This window comes from Protopterus annectens, chromosome 2.part0 (genome assembly GCF_019279795.1).
Source record: "Protopterus annectens isolate FY-2018-M chromosome 2.part0, PAN1.0, whole genome shotgun sequence".
Classification (NCBI taxonomy): domain Eukaryota; kingdom Metazoa; phylum Chordata; order Ceratodontiformes; family Protopteridae; genus Protopterus; species Protopterus annectens.
Window position 1 is genome coordinate 154,090,237 of NC_056728.1, and position 18,228 is coordinate 154,108,464.

An 18,228-nucleotide genomic window follows, 5' to 3' on the forward strand; every position below is an offset into this window, starting at 1 on the left:
AACAAAGCAATACAGTTTACAAGAATTATATACATTGATTTTGCAATAATTTACACAGCATAGGAAATGTAATATAGGTCAGTAGAACAGAATACAATCTAGATGAACTAATAATATATATATGTGTGTGTGTGTGTGTGTGTGTGTGTCCATATAAATATATATATATATATATATATATATATATATATATATACACACACACACACACACACACACACACACACACACACACACACACACACACACACACAGCTGGTGTTAGCATTTTGGGGGCCCCAAGCAAATATCAATTTGGGGGCCCCTAGGTACTTTCTGTCTAAGTATCACCCTGTCACTGCCACTCCTCCGAAGCGACCTTTTAGTTCATGCTGCAAACTTTTAGGAGTAGCACATACAGACTGACCTGTAGCTACAATGTTATTACATTACACTATGTGACCCATCTCACAAAGGGACATTCACAGTTACTGACACTTAGTTGCAACAATGATACATTACAAAACTCTATGTATAGGGTGGAATTAGGTAAAATAGTACCCTAGGCACTGCCTACTGTTTCAACTCCCCCACATGCACACACATATCCTTCAGTGCTCCCCATACCGTGTGCATTACGTTTTTTTTCCTTTTCTCATATTTTGCCTTACACTTCAACTTTTTTGAGAAGCCATAACTTCCTATATGCAATGATGCACAATTTAATTTCTTTCTTTTTCCACAACCTTTTCATCCAGTGATGGCTTGAACAGAAATTATGATTAAGGGAAGAAATTCAGTGCTGCTGTTCAGTTTTACTTTTCCTTGCATCCTTTCAACACACCTTTCCAGACCAAGGCAGCACAGTGATAACAATTTAGGAAATAACTCAATTAAGCTGGTGCCTCCAGAAGCTATGGGGATTCTAGAAGCTCTGGGATGCATTTTAGAGCATTTTCCCAACATTTTAATCCAATGGTGGCCTAAAGAAAAATCGCAACTGTAAAAAGAATTTCAGTCATATTTTTATTTCTTTCAAGGAAGATCTAAGATGTGCCCAAGTCAAGGCTTAATGTTAAGAACTGTCAAAATAGTAGCTCACAATAAACTAACAAGACAGTTGTGAGGATACACACGTCCTAGCTGGGAATACTGCCTGCCTCCGTAACCGCTCAAAAAAGGTAGTCACTGCCTATGTATCTCTCTCGTGTTAGACTGGGATGAAAGCAGAGGTTCAAACTGCCACAGTCACCAATTTTAAATGACTACTGACATACATCTAGACAGCATGCCTCCTCACCCCTAAACCCCAAAGGCAGCCACCTGTACATGTGCCTGATGTGTGATTATTAGTGAAAACATAATGATTACAGTAATATATTCTACTTTGTTTTTTCCAGACAGTACACTGCCCAACACAAGCTATAGTAAACTTCTTTATACACTTCTAAGGTTTGTGAGAAAAGTAAAATAAACAATGACCACACTGTCCCCAGCCCAAAAACAAGCTATAATGACCTCCTAAGGTTTGACTGCTATGAAAATTAAATAGGTAATAACCACAGAATCCCCTACATTCTCCACATAACATATAGCAACTTTCCGTACAAACATCTCAGCAGGGCTGGTTTTAGGATGGGTACAGCTGAAAGCAGTGGCAGTTATCAGCTTTATACAAACAGGGTCATATCACAGCCCTGCTTAGGTTAGACAGTGTAATCAGAAAATGAATACTTTTTTCTTCTCATTTTTCCCCAGGCAGCAACAACTTTTGTGGGACCCTCAAAGAGTCAAAGATGATTAAGGGGTGGGTCTTGCTATATCTATTTATATAGTCTAGGCAGTGGGGGACATCAGAATCACAGAAAATGTATTTGTGAATATTCTGTGATATATTTTATTCCTTACTTTTGAAATGTAATAAATTGTTAGCTGCATTTTTTACTGATACCGAGAAAATAATGTATGTGTCTCAGCACTACTGGATGTGTACGCAGATAAAAATCTGTGATTTTTTTTTTACACACGTGTAATCCACAGAAATACTAGTTTTTTTACTTATTTCAGGAAATAGTAAAACATTTTGCACCACTGGCAGTGCCACAAGCAATCAGTGACTGTTACTTAGTAGTTGTCATACAGCAGCAGGAGTAAGTCAATTTATTTACCTCATTGAGGAGTAGTGCATACCTGTCACTACCCCTGATTTCAGAGACCTTCCCTGATTTTGCCTCATGAGTTTGCTCTGTAGTTTGTAAAAAGTTTGATTTGCTGGTATATTCTTCAGGATTGCAGACAGTCAATAAATCTAGACATTAGAGTTTTATACATCTTATTGTCCACAAATGCATGTTGATGCAAAAGATGTTATTCTATAAATTTTTAATTGAATTAGAGCAACATTTCAAATGTCTTCCTGATTTCGAGCCTTTATTCTGCTACTATTTTTGGCACTGAGTAGATCTCTTCAGCAATGGAGTTGAGAGTTATAGCAATTGGTGTCCTACCAGCATTTAAAAACTACCTAAAAGAGAAAACCATCCCCGAACACTGGGAGTTTCAGATTTTCATAAAAATCTCAGGTAAGCACAGAGTTTGGTCACTTTGGGCTGCTGGTATGTAGTGCTTACCTTATTCATGTAAATTATCAGCTTTATACTAACAGGGTCATATCAGAGCTCTGTTTAGGTTAATGAGCAGAATCAGAAAATTAGTACATTTTTCTTCCCATTTTCCCACACCCAGCAGCACCTTTTGTGAGGTTCCACATAGTTAAGGATGATTAAGGGGCCTCTGCAACCATGGGTATTGCAGATACGTAAAGCTGGCTACGGTGTTAGTTTTAGTGGACAGAATGTCCACCAGCAGAGTTTAACTAGGCTAGGGCACTGTGTCAGTGGTAAAATGTTTAATGGCATTGTGAAGCTTGTTACTTGATATAACACTGTTAAAATAACCAGAAATATTTTTGAAATTTAAGGGAGATATAAATGTTACTGTTACACACCTGGTTTATTAGGTATACAAGATTACTGTGCTAGCTTTTGTTAGTTTGACAAACATGCTACAAAATATCAAGATAAGATAACTTGCTGTGGTTGGGGGTCCCTCAGGAACAGGGGGCCCCCAGCGACCGCAGGGTTTGCTGGTGCCTAAAGCCGGCTATGCTAACACACACACACACACACACACACACACACACACACACACAAACACATATATCTATAGGTTCATATGTGCTTATTAGGCTATTGATCTAGGAGGACCTTTAGCAACCTTACCATACATCCCATGAGGTTTTTAGCACTTACACTTTAAGTATGACTAACACAGACACAAGCAGAACATTTACTTGTAGCCACTATCCATGATGGACAAGAGTGCCAGACCAGGGGTGAATCTGCAGTTACCCATTCATTTGTCCACATTACACTTGAATAGTATAAGAGAAGTACTTTGTTTTAAATGGAGCAGAAGACAATTCTAAAGAAGTTGTATTCTCTGTGATACATATATATCCATTAAAATGTTCCATTTATATTGCGAAACAAATATCAGTCTCTTGAACAGGTGATTATGCCCCCTTTGGACTTGCAAATGTGCAGATGGTCTGACAGTATAGGGTCTGTTGAGGCTCTGTACACAAGGTAGAATTCGCCATTCAGTAGCCTGTATGTCACCGAGAAGAGGAACAAGGCTTTGATATGGTCTGCATAGGTTTTATGATTTACAACCTTGATTTTCTTGGTAAGAAACATTGCAGGCATTCAAGTTGTGTCAAATGTTTAAACAGGTACATATGGAAGGAGGCATTATACTCAATGATTGGCCTGTGAGTGTGGATTATAACTGAATAATCACATCTCTGAATGTGGATGCTACACTCTTAGTAATAAGCTGTGCAATGAAAAGGCACTTTCTTACAATAGTAGACATATGGTAATCAAAGTTCAGTTCATTGTCTACATAGGTTTCCACGTCCCTCAATACAGGATCAGTTGTCAGGAGTGTTGTTGTCAGTGTGATAGTTACAAGGGATTTCTTACTTGACAAAGGATATTATACATTTCTTGGCATAAAGTTTTAGTCCATGGTTTTGGCATCAACTATTGGATTAGGAAAGACTCTCTTGGAGGATCTTGATGTCCTCTGGGGAGTGTACGATGGTCGAACCACAGTTGGTTCAACCAGTGCCCTGGGCTGGTACTGTGAAGCAGTGGCCCATCCCTCCCACTTTTCAAATGAAGAGCAAAAAAATGCAATAAGTTGAGCCATGCGTTGTAAACAATCAGCTTATTACAGTTAGATCTACTCCCCACACCCCAGCTCTTACACTGACCAGCACACAAAAAAAGATGCTCCTTCTACTGGCACAGTCATGTGGTCAGATCCATGACATGCCTCCCTCCCTCTTGCTCCAGATGTTCAGGTCCCATTTCTGGGCCTTACCCCCAACCAACCCTCACTATTTTTTAAAACTGTAGCAAACTTTTTGCTACAAATGTAGTTAACAGTTGCTACAGTTTGTACCCTGCCTAGATAGAGTGCTATGGCACTCATGTAGGTTTTAGTTAAAACAAAAAAGTTTTGGTTCTTATTTTCACTTTTAAACTGTAGCAAACTGCTTGCTATAGTGTAGCAAGCAGTTGATACAGTTTAGACCACACATGGAGTGCTACAACACTCAGATTTGATTGCAAATGCAATACTGACTTTTAAAAGCCTGTATTACATTAATGAAAGATCGGGATTGTCTGGTTGTGCCCCCCCAACACTCTCTGCCGAGTGCAGTTAACCCTCTTGCCCTGCCCTAGCTACACTACTATAAGATGGCATCAAGCTTACAGTCATCTGCAAATGTAGTCAACCATAAACCCTTAATAGTAGGTTTGACCTCTGAGAGGTAAATGCCAAAGAGGAGTGACCCAGTTTTGAGTTATGAGAGCATGCAAGTATGTACATATGTACAAAATCATTATACAGCTATCACTAAAAGGTCACTTGCATATCAAAAAGTTCTTGCGACACATTTTGGTTAAAAAAAATCTCAAAGTGCCATAGACTTTGAATTAAGCAGGTTGGTTTTTAGCAGATAATATCTCTAATTTTGCCAGGGAAATTGTTCCATGTTGCTGGTGCTATTTTAACAGATTCTCTTTCAGTCACAGCATTAGATTGTTTAATGAAATCTTGGAAAGTGAGAGGATGCCTGAGGAATGGAGAAAAAGTGTTTTGGTACCGATTTTTAAGAATAAGGGTGATGTGCAGAGCTGTAGTAACTACAGAGGGATTAAACTGATCAGTCACAGCATGAAGTTATGGGAAAGAGTAGTGGAAGCTAGGTTAAGAAGGGAGGTGATGATTAGTGATCAGCAGTATGGTTTCATGCAGGAAAGAGCACTACAAATGCGATGTTTGCTTTGAGAGTGTTGATGGAGAAGTACAGAGAATGTCAGAAGGAGTTGCATTGTGTCTTTGTGGATTTAGAGAAAGCATATGACAGGGTGCCTAGAGAGGAGTTGTGGTACTGTATGAAGAAGTCGGAAGTGTCAGAGAAGTATGTAAGAGTGGTACAGGATATGTTCGAGGGTACTGTGACAGTGGCGAGGTCTGCGGTGGGAGTGACAGATGCGTTTAAGGTGAAGGTGGGATTACATCAAGGTTCAGCTCTGAGCCCTTTCTTATTTGTAATGGTGATGGACAGGTTGACAGACGAGATCAGACAGGAGGCCCCGTGTACTATGATGTTTGCAGATGACATTGTGATCTGTAGTGAGAGTAGGGAACAGGTGGAGGAGACCCTGGAGAGGTGGAGATATGCTCTAGAGAGAAGAAGAAAGAAGATCAGAAGGACTAAGATAGAATATATGTGTATGAATGAGAGGGAGGATAGAGGAATGGTGAGGATGCAGGGAGTAGAGGTGGTGAAGGTGGATGAGTTTAAATACTTGGGATCAACATTTCAGAGTAATGATGAGTGTGGAAGTGAGGTGAAGAAGAGAGTACAGGCAGGATGGAGAGGGTGGAAAAAGAGTGTCAGGAGTGATTTGTGACAGACGAGTACCAGTAAGAGTGAAAGGGAATGTCTACAAGAGGGTAGTGAGAACAGCTATGTTATATGGGTTGGACACAGTGGCACTGACAAAAAGGCAGGAGTCAGAGCTTGATGTGGCAGAGTTGAAGATGTTAAGATTTGCACTGGGTGTGACGAGGATGGACAGGATTAGGAATAAGTATATTAGAGAGTCAGCCCAGGTTGGAAGGTTTGGAGACAAAGCCAGAGAGGCAAGATTATGTTGGTTTGGACATGTGCTGAAGAGGGATGCAGAGTATATTGGGAAAAAGATGCTAAGGATGAAGCTGCCAGGTAACAGGAAAAGAGGAAGGCCTAAGATAAGGTTTATGGATGTGGTGAGAGAGGACATGCAGGTGGTTGGTGTGACAGAGCAAGATGCAGAGGACAGGAAGAAATGGAAACAGTTGATCTGCTGTGGCGACCCTGACAGCAGCAGTCGAAAGAAGAAGAAGAAGATAAGAAGCACTTGTGAAATTTTTGCATTCATTGCAAAATGTTCTTATTTGCAGTCTGTTACTAAGTACAGGGCAATAGCTTTGAGGAAATTGTATAAAAGCAATGTAAATTTAAAAGGAAGCTTGTTCTGTGATAAGAAACTATTTTTTTTTTTTGGCACTGAATTGGTCCAAGTGACAAAAGACCACAACATGATCACTTTCTGCAAGGTCCTCTGATGGAGTCAGGTAATTGACCCTGTAAATGTTCTGGAGGTTACACTGATATGTTTTTACATCCTCTGTCATCTAGTGCTTACATGTCAGCATGTCTTCTAGAAAAACAATGAGTTTTTGCCCCATGAATACAAACTCATACCAATTCCCAACATTAAAAGTCAGGGAAGTTAAGGAGCTGTGAAGAAATTTACAGATGCATTTGATATCATTGCCTTGCTCTTGATGGTATTTACTTTTAAATAGTTAGCACTCATCTACTTAAGGATAAATTCCATGCACTCCTTAAGAGTTGTCATATGCTTCAGTCGGGGGTGGGGGGGTCAAAAAAAGATGAATATTGTCAGCTTAGCAGTATTATCTTACATCTCTCATCTTACTGATATCTCCTGATGGGAGCATATACACAGCAAACAGAACTTGAGTGAAGATAGAAATTTGGTACACCTGGCATACCAGGAAGTTTTTCAAGTATGAATCCATACACAAAACCACCCTCTGAGATTACCCAAGAGATAATAGGCAAATCAGTTGAGAAGTGTGCCTGAGAAGGCACAGTAAGGGTGAAGGTATTATGTCATCTCCCCATATTCAGTGGTATCAAAACCAGATTGGAGATAACAGAAAAACAACATAGACCACGTCACTGATCTAGCACTCTCAAGGGGACAAAATGTGCTTCTAATGAGAGCTGCTGCTGTAACTCTTGCTAAAGATGCAGTGCTAGAGATGAAAGTGTCTTACGAATTACAGAAAGATTCCTTTTAAATGCAGGCCAGCTTACTGGTACAAATCTAAATATGTTCATAGATTCATAGGTAGGTACTAGGCTATCTGCCTGAGGGCATTTATAAGCCTAGCCAGAGGGTGTTGGCTTTTGCCGCCCCACTGATTAATTAACTGAGCCTCTGTCAAGCAGAGCCAATGAAGTGATCCCAGGGGTGTATTTTCTGTTACCCATCCACTCGTCAAGGCTTCTCTTGAAGAGTGTTAGTGAGGGGCTCTGCCTAATGTAGTTAGGAATTTTGTTCCAAAGCATGGGGAGTCTCTGTGACAGGAATCTATCCCTCCAGCATGTTCTATTTATTGTTGTGGTGAGGTTTAGCTCACTAGAGCGCGTGGCTCGCATTGACTTGGATTTCTTTAGGTGGAGCATGTCCATCAATTCTGAGTTGGACATGGCTTTGTAAGTCAGGCAGAGATCACCTCTGAGTAAGCGATATGCCACTGAGTACAGCCAGAGTTTTTTCAGTCGGGCTGCATAAGACATATGTTTGAGGCTAGTAATCCTCTTGGTGATGTGCTTTTGTGGTCTTTCCAGCTGTTGGAAGTGTCTTGTGAGGTACATCCCAAATGGCCGTGAGGTACATCCCAAATGGGGATTCATAGGTAAGTACTAGACAATCAGTCTGCAGACTATTTCTAGCCTAGCCAAAAAACAAAACAAAAAAAACTGCTCAAACTTCCCTCTAGCTTCAAGGATGTCAAGACAAGCTAGTCTGGGGGAGACTTTGAGGCTGCTCACCCAGTTACCTATGCTTACCTTGATGAGGGATACTTTGGGATATGAATCTATCAAGCCAACATGCCTTATTTTTCTGCTGCTGAAGGTTTATTTCCTTTAACCAAGTATTTAAAGTGCCATTAGTTCTGTGAAAGAACAGGAGGTTAAATATGGTTGGATCTTTTATGGCTTTAAAGACTAAGCACAGCTCTCCATGGAGGAGTTTTTAAGAGACTGAGTACAGATAAAGGATTGTCAGTCTCTCCTGATAGCTAAGGTTTTTGAGGCCATGATCCTTTTAGTTATGAATCTGTGAGGTCCCTCAAGTTGTGTGAGATGATTAGATAAATACATGCCAAAATATACATTATATTCAGTAATGGGTCTGATAAGATATGAGTAAAAAACAGAGCACTAGCAGATCTAGGAGACTTTCTCTCTGATGACCTCCCTGTAGCAGGAATAAGGACACTTTGTTGAAATTTCAAGTAGTTTATTCAGTTACATATGAAGATGGATGAGGGTTCTTTTTCTATTAGGGGCTTCTGGCAAGAGAGGAAGATTACACTGGCATACATTTAGGAAGCTGCTATTACAGAGTTTAAGAAAAGTTTAGGAGAAATAATCAGCTTTCAGCAGGGAAAATTACTTGTAGACCAGAACTTGATTTACAACAGGGAGGATATATCTGGAGGGCCTAGAAGTGAAAATATAAAAAATGAGGACAGATTTCTATTTAGTATGGAAGACATGAATTCAGTAGTAGGGACTCAGAGACAAATTATAGATTATTCTCCAATGTATAATTTTTTACAATGTATCTTTTGAATTGCGGTAGTCGGATGGCTATCCGACGACATTGCGTAATTAAATCTTCTGCCAAAATAGTGAAATGCAAAATCGTACCGACGCTTAATAGTGCGTTGGTTAAATCTAGCACAAAACCGACAATTAGCAACGTCGTGATCAGGGCCTAGGCAAGGAACACAGTAAGAATGGAAGTCCTTATGAGGTATTTGCTTCCCGCAAGAAATACAATTATTAACTTTTTCTGACATCGGTCTGGAGCAAGAAAAAAGTTTCCCCAACAGGGTGCTTAGCTTTTAATGAAGACTTCGGATCTGAAATTCGAACACGAAAATCTCAGGAGTGGGCCGACCGGCACTTGCGAACTGCTTTTGCTTCGGGCAGCGCGCAGCAAGAAAAACTGAAGAAAATGGCATCAGCTGCATCTTTTATACCCCTGGTGCACTGATGTCAGGGAGGAGGTGACAGCAACTGACGTCGGACCTAGACTTTGGAATTCAGGCTGACTGCGGGTAGCCTGCCAGCAGGATAACCCAATTGTAATGACTGCAACAGTGAAACACGATGAACATCTGGGCTAGACTAGACAGAAATTATATCTCACAGGAACATGTGCATGTAATTGAAAGCTTCAACACACACATCCAATAACTAATTCAGATCATGCGCCAATAACGACTAAGATGAAAATGTAGAATAATGAAGTAAAAATGACACAATGGTGTTTATACACCTTGCTCCCAAAAAGACAGAAATTTAAAAATGAGTAGTGGAAATTATTCAAGAGTTATTAGGGAAGATAGAAATGTATTCAGAAGTTACAGTTAGTGAGTGGAACAGAATGAAAGTGGAGTTTAAAAACAGGGTAGAGATAAAAGAGATACAGTAAAGAAGTAACAAGGATTATTTAGAGGGGCTAAAAAAAGTTATGTACTTACCAAACTGTTCCATCTGTGTTGTCCATTTTCATTCATCCTCCACATATGGGTTCAGATCCAGTCCTTGGATTCGACTTGGGCGTTTCACTAGCTCATGGCCTCTAACAAACTCTCAAGCTCTTTCCCTACCCATAATGCACCACCCTCACATTCCTCAGCTCTTGTTTGCAGCTTGACTGGAAAATCATAAAGGAATAACTTGTAAATGAATTTCAGCACAAAGGACATAGTTTAACTAGAAAATAATCATATTCCTCCAGAAACCAGATATGAACAACTATAGAGGGGAATGCCATATCTGGAGCTCATGTAAAGAACAATAGTGTCCATGAGGCACTAAAAATCAGATATTAGAAAGGGATGGGGGTTGGTGGATGGGGAGTTGAGGATGAATGAAAATGGACAACACACAGGTGGAATGTTATAAGTACATAACTTCTTTACCTGAAGTTGTCGATTTTCATCCATCCTCAATGTATGGGTCAGAATCATCAGTTATCTGAACCCTTGGGTGGATTCCAAGGAATGATATTCCTGAGTACAAATGAGCCAAATGCTGAACTGCTCCTGAATATTAAGTCTAGCTGTAATGAATGATGAAAGTTTAAGGATTTGACCAAGTTACAGCTGTACATATATCGAACATAGAGATTCTGGACTGGAAAATTCACGGATCGGGTTGCATGAACCTTAAATGGCATTAGTAAGGAAAGATGTATAGGACCACCTTTGTGACCTATTAGCCAAACTTATTCTGTTCAATGAAAACAAATGTTTGATTAGACTTTCTAATGTCTTATGTATTGTGTAGTTAGGAATGTAACTGTTTATGGACAATTAATAAACGCAGCATGTACTGTCCCCTATTTATAAAATCTTGCAGTACCTTAGGCAGAAAAGAAAGGTTTGTTCCCAATGTGGTGCTCTCCCTTTCGAAAAGGAAATGTGTAAAGATGTATGAAAAATAGTTCTTTTCTTTTATTAAGTCACCTGTAGATGCAGGATCAAAGGGAATTTATATCAAAGTTTGTACTAACAAGTTTAAATCCAATGGTGTAATGGGATCTGTATAAGGGAAACCTCAGCAAATGGATACCTTCTAGAAACAATAAAAATAATTTTCACAGTTGGTGGATGCCAGGGAATAATTTTGAACTCCTACCTAAAAGTAGACATTGCTACAACTTGTCCTTTTAGAAATTGTTGAACTAGCACCTTCATAAACAAGCTCACTAAAATTCCAAAAACAGAATGAGTTGGATATTCAAGATATCCGGGTGAACCATGTCTGACGGGGAGACAAAAGGACCAGGTCTAAATGAAGGGGAACAATATTTGTGATGGTGGGTGAGGTCAAATGAGAAAAACTTTGCCCATAGACCAAAAAAAGGAAAAACACAGTTTGAGAGGTCAGTAGGATCCAATGAGGATCACCATGTTATTCCACCAAGTTTTTTACTACAGGAATTTGGGAGTTAAGGAAGTTGTAAGACTGTATTGAGAAGACTGGTGGGGTGTCATGAATAGAGAGTCTCTCGGTGATTCCCCCGGTAGGAGGATCATTATCAAATAGTTATTGCTCTTGCCGTTCAGGTGGGATACAAGAAGATCACAGCCAGACTGGTCCCACGAATTGAAAAAAAAATCATTTCCATCACATAGTTGTAAAAATACCACTCATGAAGTAATAAGAGGGACCTGCTCAGTATGTCTGATATTGCAAGAATGTGTACTGTAACTAAAAAAACAAAACAAATGGAAGATGTCCATTGTCACACACACAATTAGGGTAGTTGACACAGGGGATAAGTTTGGTACCCTCTAGTTTGTTGATGTACTGAACTACTGACGTGCCAAATGTTCAGAGGGTCTGAGATTGCTTGCAACACCAAAGGTATCGTTCTCACTACCAAGACACTGATATGTAAAGTGACTTAACTGAGTACACGTGGATTGTGTTGTTAACCCTAGAAAAAAGGATTACCTCATCAAATGTGGGAAGCATTCTTGGGCACTAAGGTTTTGTCGAGGAAACATGAAAGGACAGCCTAGTAGAAATAATTGTAACCACATCAACCAGGAAGGAATTGTTTGTATACCTGGGTTATTTTTTAATACCCTGAAAGAAAGAAAGAACTGGCCATTGAGATGATCCATTGAAGAATTCTTTGTGGAATCTTGCTCAAGGAACTACGATCATTGCCAGTAACAATGATCTTAATGCTTGCAGAATCAATTGTAAATTTTTGGCATTGCAAATCATTTCGCTGACTTATTTGTTAATTGACTTTGCTTCTCAAAGAAGGTAGGGACACTATCACAGAAATTCCGTCGAACACTGTTCCTATTAATTTTAATGCCTGGGTCGATTGTAATTAATCGTCTAGATATGGAAAGGACCTAGAAAACCTTTTTTTTTTAAGTCAACTGTTACAACTACCATATTTTGATGAGCCTCCTGGGGCTGTAGATAAGTCATGGGGAAGCACTCCAAACTGAAGAAAAAAATGGTCTCTAGCCAGAAGTTGAAGTCCACACCTGGCTTGTCTGCCCACTTTTATGTTACAGCTCACATCCTGAAGTACCATGGATCACACTCAACAGTCTTTGTTCAGAAAGGGCAGACTAAGTGAATTGTAAACATATGGAAAACAGTATGACAGACTGACTTGATAAAAAAAAAAAAACGAGATCCAAAATTAGTCTCTAGTCCTGTGTATTCCCAGGAACCAAAGTTCCCGATTACAAATAGTCTGGTGAGACCTTTCAGATGAATTCCTTTCCTAGCAGCCTTTGTACTGATCAGTACTGCTTCTTTCATTTGACCTGGTAGAGACAGAGGTAGGAAAAATGGAATACATAACCTGTGATAATAATTCTTTGAACTCAAGTGTCTTTTTTTTTCAGTCAGGCTCTTGTATAGAAGGATAAGTGACCATCAAATTGTCATAGATTTAGAGACTCAGGCCTCTTTTTAAAAACGTTGAAAAGGTGTGTAGGTGTGAAATCCCTAGACCACGGGTCTGTGGGCTAAGGCGTAGTCTGCTATTATCATTCTCCTCTGTCAGGGGAAACTAGCTCTATAAATGTCCCAGAATAAAACCTGAAGACTTTCTCAATCACACAGGTTGACAAAAAAAAGGGAAGGGGGGGCTTTGTCTGTTTCAACATGAGAGTAAAGGAAACTAAAAGGGCCACTGAAAGAGATCCTTGACAACTAAGATGATAAAGGCTCTAAAGAAATACAAACACACAAGCATTCAGGCATGCCTTCGAGTGTAGAAATCTAAACACACTATCTTAAAGGCACCTATTGAAGTGTGTGAGGCAAGGCTCATAGATGAAGTTAATATAACCTGAATGGGATCAACACTAGCCAAAGGCCTGGATAGTTTCCCAACCAGATCCCCTCACAGCACTGCCAGTGTGTCAGACAATTTAGCTACCCAAGAGTAAATATTGCCGAAGCATAAAACACACCCCATAAATCTGTCTGCTATCTCAGGACAGGCAGTGAAACACTGCTCTGCTCGTCTTTTCCTTTTGTAGCTGCTGCCACTTATAGTTGCATACAGATGAAGAGGTAACAGTCAAATCTGTCAGATCCAGCAAGGCCAACCCCCTTGGATAAAAGGGAAATCCAGGAACTAAAGAAAGTCATAAAAACATGGATTTAAGGTGGCTGGATGAAATGCTTCCGACCTTAACAGGAGTAAAAACTCCATTCATCAAACTCAAAGGTCCAGGATCCAATGAAAGGAGAACCGCCCAACCCCTCGGACTCAGCATCAGCCGTGTCTGCCTAATTCAAGGGGTACCAGGATCCAAAGACAGCTCCAAAAACATTTTGGATTCAAAATGACCGGAACTGAAAACCTCCCACCATAGTTCTCAACCTCTAAACATTAAAAGTCCAGACAAAGTTCCTTAAATAAACACACATTTAAAATAATGCTACTGTAGTATAGAAAGAAGCTGTGTTAGAATGCATTTTGTGAAGGTCATGAAGCCTACATGTCAAATGACTGTCATTGTATAATGGCTTCAGTCCTCAATGATTTGCCAGAAAACACAAGGTTATGATGGGCATACCAAAAAATATGAGGTGAAAAACTGGTTATTCTGTCAAAAATTGGACAGTAGAGAGGTAGTTTTTCAGTACTCTCCGGTATCATAGCTCTATCTATTTATCAGATCAAAAGACCCATGATCTGATAAGAAACAACAGAAAGGAGAAAGCACCAGAGGTTTTCAAACTACCAGATCCTAGAAGGACCGAAACCCAATGGATCCGAAGAAGAGCTGGGACCTCTGCAGCAACTGTCAGAGCTGATACAATGAGGAGGAGTTTGGACTCAAACGCATAAACAGAAGTTTGCATACATCTTAACCACTTAGCACAAAATATCTGTAGAGGCAAAAAATAATGGGGGATAAAGCTCCAAAAATAGGAACAAAATTCAAACCCAGAAAGCCACTAGAATAAAAGGTATTAGGCTACCATGCATTTTCTGAAGGAAATAAAGTCAGAAAGTCAAATGCATGTCATTATATAGTGAATTCAGTCCTCACTGATTTCCCACAAAAATCCAGAAAACTGCAAATTTTATAAGGAACAGGCAAAAATATGTTTTAAAAATCTGGACATTCTGTGAAAATCTGTCAATTGAGAGGTATGGAAGTAGGACAAGGACCAAAATAGGGATGATATTTAAATATTGCTCTTACAGACTTAAAAGATAACTTGCTTCTTATCTTGGGACACAGTATTTGAGTCTGAATGCTTGGATCCGCCAAGACAGGTGAGAATGGTGGTTTTCTGGCATATTAAAGACTGAATTTAAGAAATACTACTGTAGGTTCTGTTGAACTAGCAACTTCCTAAGTTTGTAAATGTGTCCCCATTTTTTTTTTTTGTCCAGACTTCTTAAGCAAAGAGATTGAGAAGAATTGTTGGAGGATCTCATTTGTGTGGACCCAGGTCGTTTGCCAAGGGCTAAAGGCTTTCCAGGCACTCATGGCTAAAACACTATTTTTGTGAAAAATGGACCAAGAATATGAGGCAAAAGTGAGGACACTCAGCAAAAATCTGTACAAATGAAAGGTATAGCCGACACATGGATGACTGTTCTGAAGATGGTCTGATCATATTAACATTCTGATCAGTCTCCCTCTCTTTCCTTTCTGTGAAAGACACTGACAATTTAGACCTTTTGAATGGTCTTAGATATATTTGGGAGATTGAAACCCCAATAACTCTTCAAAAAAGGAGATAAGAATAATTTTATGAAGGAACGACATAAGGAAATTTGCAGTAGATTTATAAAAAACACATCTCTCTATGCGAAAAGAAGACAACCATTTCCAGACACTAAAGCGGCAAACGAGATCTGGGAATGTGAGGAATGGTGCATTATGGGTAGAGAAGGAGCTTGTGAGTTTATTAGAGGCCATAAGCTAGTGAAATGACCATCCTGAACCCATACGTTGAGGATGAATGAAAACTGACATCAGATCAAGGGTTAAAGTACTGCAGAATAAAGAGGAACTCACAAAAAAGAAGAGGTGAAAATTCAGAGTGCTAAAGAGAAAATAACAGAATATCTGGATAATATGCATGAGTTTAGAAAGATAGCTGTTAAGCAGTTGCTTTTTGATATTAACTCCAGAGGACAAACACTTTTAGTACAATGAATTAGGCAAAATAAAGTAGAAAGGGTTGTTGGCAAACTGAGGGAGCCTATAACCAAAGTAACCAGAGATCTTGCATGGGCATTAGAGATATTCCAGAAATTTTATGAAAATTTGTATAAAGCAGAGGAATAGGAAAAGAAGAAAAAGTGTAAATGGAAATATTTATGGAAGACTTAGCCAAGCAAAGGTTAGAGGTAGATGAGGCTCAACAATTAACAGATAAGATAGGGGGAGATGAGATAAAAATGGTGATGTATAATCAATCTGCTAGAAATTCTCCAGGAATAGATGGTATTCCTGTGGAAGTTTGGAAACTAGGAGGTAAGAAAGTGATAACGATCTGGAAGGTTTTGTTTAACAGTATTTTAAAAGGAGGGGAAGCATGAACATCCAGGAAGAAAGCTGTGGTAGCTGTAATACTTAAAGATGGAAAAGGCCCATAAGACCCAACTTCATATAGGCCTATTGCTATTTTAAATCATGGTTATAAAGTGTTCATGTCTACAACAGCTAAAAGAATGGCAAAGGTGTTGCCAAAATTGATAGATATGGATCAATGTGGGTTTGTGGAGAGGAGACAAACATTTGACAACATTAATAGAACTATGATGACACAGACAGAAGCAGAATATATGAAAATACTTCTGTTGCATTTGACAGCGTAAGCTGGGATTACATGAGTTGGGCAATGGAAGTATTTGCATTCCCTGATACAACAATAAGGTTAACTAGGTGGATATATGAAGAATAAGAGGCAAAAATGAAACTGTGAGGGTTCCTCTCTGATAAGTTGTGTCGGACAAGAGGAACCATGAAGGTGGGTCTTCTTTACCCATTGGTATTGGCGTTATAATTAGAGCCATTGCCAAAGAAAATGAAGGACCTAGAAATTCAAGGATATAATTGGAATGGCAATCAGGAAAAGTTGGCTTTATTTGAAAACAATATTATTTTGTACCTGATTAAACCAGAAAAGGCCATCTCAGTGTTGTGGAACATTCTGAAGACCAGACAAAGGTGATACCTTAAAACTATGTATCCACACATGAATTGGATCAGAAATACCCATATTTATTTGGGCATGATAATATGAAGTATTTTGGAGTATTTTGATAATATGAAGTATTTTGGAGTATTTAGGAGTAGGGGATTAAAAAGGACTATGTTATGGTAGCTAAGGATAATACAAAAACTGAAACAGTGGTAGCTCTTGTTTATGGATTTGGATAGTAAGAAACAAGCAGTGAAAATGTCTCTAGTCCCTTTAGCATTATATACAAGTTTGACATATTTTATCAAAAAGACGAGAAAGTTGTGGATAACAATTAATAAATGTTGATGGATTGTTTATCTGGGAAGAGAAAGGGGGAAGGGTTAAGTGGGATAAGCTGACCCTTCCAATAGAACAGGGTGGTTTAGGATTACCTGAATTGAAGGGATATTTTAGAATGACACAGTTAAGGCTCATGTATACAACACAAGCAAAAAGCTATAATTCAAACTGGAAAAGGTTGATGATGAAGCAGGGGGGGAGTCAAGAAATAAGGAGAGAGTGGGATTTTGGATGGAGATCTTTAAGGAGAATAAAAACAGTCAAACAGAATATTATATTTATAAAGTAGCAGAAAGTACTCTAAGAACTAAGGCAACATGAGAATGGAGAAAGGAGATTCTACCAATAGGGATGACTGCAATTAGAGATATAGACAATAGACAAGAAGGGACTGAAATTTACTGGAGAAAAGAAGTGAAGAAGCCAAGTTAGTGGGGGCAAGGAAAGGTAATAGATTGGGAACAGTCCAAGAAGATATTTGGAATGCAGGCTAGATACTGTCTTCCATATCAAGGAATGATATCAAAGTATAGGTAAAGAGAAAGGGATTGGGGAATCCTAAGTGAAAGACCAGCAGTGGTAGAGGGTAGCATTTTTAGTTAAATCTAGAACAGAATCTGTGTTAAAAAGGGGGGATCATTAGTAGGGTATATAATATACCACATGATAACTATAGGAATCAATCAGAGGATTTTAGAAAAGAGTGAGAAGAGACTGGATAAGCTGTTCAGAAGGAAACAATGGGGGGACATATGTATGGCTCAAAAATATGTAACAAAGTCTAAAAGATTCAGGATTTTTGCTTGACGTTGTTTGCACTGGTATTTTTATACCCCAAGCAGGCTCCAAAGAATTTTTCCTTGGGTAGAATGCAAAGGTTGAAGGTGTGATGGGAAGAAAAGATTAACTGGTAACATATGTTTTGGGAATGTAATGAGTTGACAGACTTAAACATTCCATACAGAGTACTCTGTCAGAAATATTCAGTGTGCAAATGGATGTAACTATGGAAATGATTTTTGTTCTGGGATACTGTATCTGAATTTCCTAGACACAGTAAGGCCTTGTTAAGTTTAATTCTAGTGGCTACCAAAATAGTAATTACTAGAAAATGGAAATCAAAGTCTAAGCCAACTGTATTTGAAGTAGTGAATATTTTAACAGAGACAAAAGAGCTAGAAGTGAGATCTTTAGAAAAGGGTAGGAGCAAATTACATAGAAAAACA

General features: G+C 39.0%; 1 protein-coding gene across 1 annotated transcript in view; it reads right to left on the reverse strand.

Moving 5' to 3' along the window:
• The window catches only part of PLCL1 (phospholipase C like 1 (inactive)), a 382,997-nt gene that overhangs the window by 71,809 nt on the left and 292,960 nt on the right, over nt 1-18,228 (reverse strand). The gene's annotated exons all lie outside the window — the stretch shown is intronic.